This window comes from Gopherus flavomarginatus, chromosome 1, assembly GCF_025201925.1.
Source record: "Gopherus flavomarginatus isolate rGopFla2 chromosome 1, rGopFla2.mat.asm, whole genome shotgun sequence".
NCBI lineage: Eukaryota > Metazoa > Chordata > Testudines > Testudinidae > Gopherus > Gopherus flavomarginatus.
The window spans coordinates 251,954,616-251,957,974 of NC_066617.1; positions in this window are offsets into that span (position 1 = coordinate 251,954,616).

Genomic DNA, 3,359 nt, shown 5'->3' on the forward strand with positions numbered 1-3,359 from the left:
TTCACAGCAAGTCATTAGATGACCAACTCCCCAATCACTTTGGAGCTATGTTCCCTGTAAGGATCCTCATAACTCAGGATCTGCAAGCCAGCCTTAACCCTCCTCCTCTCCCACCCCACATTCTCCCCTTTACTCTGCACGCCACATCCTCGCTCCTCCCCCTCCATCCCATGCCTCCTGCCCCCTGCAATCAACTGGTTTGCAGTGTTCAGGGGGCAGGGGAAGGAGGGGGACCCTGCGCACAAGGTCCTCACTTATCCTCCTGAATGCCACAAACCAGCTGATTGCTGCAGACAGGAGGCGGGGGCAGCAGGGGAAAGGTGCTGAGCTGCATGGTCTGCTGGCAGGCGGGAGGTGCTGGGGGTGGGTATAGGGAAGCTGATAGGGGGCTGCCAGCTGTGAACAAAGCAGGCAACCAAACAATGTTACAGCGGAGCATTGCACAACTTTAAACGGAGCATGTTCTGTAATGAAGCAGGTACGTAAAATCAAAACAACGTTAAGCAAGAGGACTTTAAGTGGGGAGTTACTGTATGCTGCAATTACTGCAGCAATGCAGGAACATTTTTCTCCTACTCCATTGATGATAGCAGAATGATATCAGTTCTATGGTGACATCAGGGAAGTGGAGAATCAATAGCACAGTTTGTTGCTGCTCTAAGGAAGTTGTCAAAGCATTATCAGTTCAGACAAACATTAAGTGATACACTGTGTGACCAATTGATCTCTGCATTAGGAAATGACTGGATCCAGAAAAAGTTACTAACTGTATCAGCACATCCATTCAAGAAGGATATGGAAATAACAATTGCCATGGAGACCACAGGGAAGGATTCTCTAGACTTTAATGTCAACTGAGAAGTTCACCTCCTGCATCTGTGATACAAAGGACTACAGGAATGTAAGTAATTTCCATGTCACTGTTGTGCTCAAATGACACATGCTGAGAAGGATTTCTGGGCACACTAGATCATTTGCAGAAAGTGCCAGAGAAAAAGGACACATCACCATGACCTGTTGCACAGTTCAATAATCAACAACATAGAGTAACTATCCATTCAAGAAGACATCTATGAAGACTGAACCTAAGAAAAGACAGAAGTTGGGAATTCATACTTGGGAAAAAAACAGAAGCTTTAGTGACAATGATCAAGACCTAGCACTACATGTGTTATTGAAAGCTGGAATCAGAGATGGCATCTGGGTAACACCCTTGATTGAAGGAGTTCCTGCAAGAATGGAGCCTGATACTGGAGCTGCCATCTCACTGATTTCTGCATCTTCTTATCACCAAACTTTGTCACAAGTTCCCCTGGAAGAAACCTCAACAGTTTTGAAGACTTATACAAGAGAAAAGTTGGTTCCAAAATGAATATTCCAGGTGGAAGGTCAACTAGAAGGACAATCAATTATTTTACCCTCGTATGTGATTGAAGGGAAGTGTCCATCATTATTTTACAGATCTTGGCTGATCACAAAAACACCCCAAATTTTTCAAGAAGTACTGGACAGACACTCCAAAGTTTTTGAAAAAGGTTGGATAGATGAGCAACATGTTAGTGAAGCTCACTCATAAGTTTGACAAAGAACCAAAATATGGGAAGCCCAGAATTGTGTCTTATGCTTTGTTGCCTCTGGTAGAAGCAGATTTGGACTGTTTAATGGACATCAGAGTCTTGTCACTGGTTTCACACAGTGAGTGGGCTACATCCTATTCTACCAGTGACCAAGAAGGATGGCTCATGCTGAATTTGTGGAGATTTCCAAGTGATGCTGAATCCAGTTTTATGTGCAGACCAGTTTCCACTACCTTGTACTGAAGATATGCTTGCTGCTCTTCATAGGGGACAGTGTTTAAGTAAATTGGATTTGTTCAATGCATACCTACTAATAGAGATCAATTTGGCATCTCACAAATGTCTGACAACATGCAAAACAGCTTATTTTCTTATAACAGGTTGCCTCGCAGTATTGCTTCAGCATCCATCCTGTTCCAGAAAGCCATGGATGAGCTTCTGAAGGGACTGAACCAAGGTAGATGTGGATGACATTCTTGTTACAGGAAAAGATCAAGAGGATCATCATCCAAATTTGGATGAGGTCTTGCAACATGTGGAAGACCATTGTTTGAGAGTACGTCAAGAAAAATGAGAGATTTTCAAACCTTCAGGTGAATGCCTTGGACATGTGATTGATGCCACAGGCTGAAGGAAATCACAGAAGAAAGAGAAGGTGGGTCTTCAAGTGCTACTGCCAGAGAATGGGTCACAGTTATGCTAATTTTTAGGACTACTTAGCTATTACAGTAAATTTCTGGCTAATCTGGCAACAATATTGGCACCTTTACATGAAAGATTACAAGCAAAGGAAAAATGGAAATGGAGTGTGATTGTGTATTTACGGAAGCAAAGACACTGTTGACATCAGCCAAAGTTTTCATGCACTTTGATGCTTCTCTACCATTGGACTTGGCTTGTCATTCTTCACCAGATGTAGTTCTTTCCCACATTTTTCCTAATAGCATGGAGAAACCAACTGCCTTTGCATCACCAACACTCACCACTCATGAGAGGAACTATGCACAAATAGAGAGAGATGCTCTCAGCATTGTCTTCAGAATTTGGAAGCTACACACCTATCTGTATGGTAGATACTGCCTGACTGACAGCTCAACACCTGTTACTTTGAGTTTTTGCACTGAAATATGGAATTCTATCATTAGCTGCTGCTCATATGCAATAATGGGCATTGCTACTTTCCTCATTTCTATACTATTCAAATCCGTAAAGGAACTCAGCACAGCAATGCTGATGAGCTGTCATGCCTGTCATGCCCAGGTTCCTGTCAACTCAAAATGATTTCAGACTAAGTGATCTATCTCAATGTGACGGAAAGGTTATGCATCACTAGCACAGACATCAACAAAGAAACCACTAAGAATGATGTGCTTTCTCTTGTGAAGGGAATGGTAGTGAGAGGTGCAGTGTTGGATCAAAAAAATCCCGTTTACACAATTTGTGTCATGTCAATGTGAATTATATACGAATCATGGTTGCATCTTATGGGGAATGTGAGTGACCATCCCAAAATCACTTCAGTCTTAGGTTTTGGAAGTTCTTCATGAAGATCATTTTGGCATTGTATGGATGAAGGCCATCAATGGGGTCACAGTTGAGGATGCCAGATTCAAGACAAACTGCTGAGAAATAGGGCAGACTCACTCCAAACTGGTGGTTATTCTATTATTAGATATAACAAGCCAGAAACAAAAGTAAACTTCTGTCTCACCACACTGGTTAGCAAGAAGTCCAAACTGCAGTCTCCTTAGGCATCCCAGCCCTTGTTTCACTAGACTTTCT